We start from the raw sequence: 312 nt of genomic DNA, 5'->3' as shown, positions 1-312 counted from the left end.
AAACCCCAAACACTAGTTCCTCGGTATTTCCTCGGAATATTCCGACGGAATTCCGAGGAAGATAAGGGTTTCCTCGGAATTCCCTTGGAATATTCCGAGGAAATTCCGAGGAAATAGGGTTTTTAAACCGAAAACAACGTTTTGCGGTTTGAATAACACTTATATAACCCTTATTAAGTGTCTTAGACTGATTATGAAGTCAAAAATTTGTTCATTACCCTATAATAAACATTTTTCCGATTGAATGAACGAAATCCCTACAACATAAGAGAAACACTTATACATTTTAATGAACGGTAAAGGGAATACTTA

The sequence above is a fragment of the Brassica oleracea genome, unplaced genomic scaffold (genome assembly GCF_000695525.1).
Source record: "Brassica oleracea var. oleracea cultivar TO1000 unplaced genomic scaffold, BOL UnpScaffold01224, whole genome shotgun sequence".
Classification (NCBI taxonomy): domain Eukaryota; kingdom Viridiplantae; phylum Streptophyta; class Magnoliopsida; order Brassicales; family Brassicaceae; genus Brassica; species Brassica oleracea.
The sequence above is the reverse complement of the archived record's forward strand: the minus strand, read 5'-3'. Positions refer to the sequence as shown.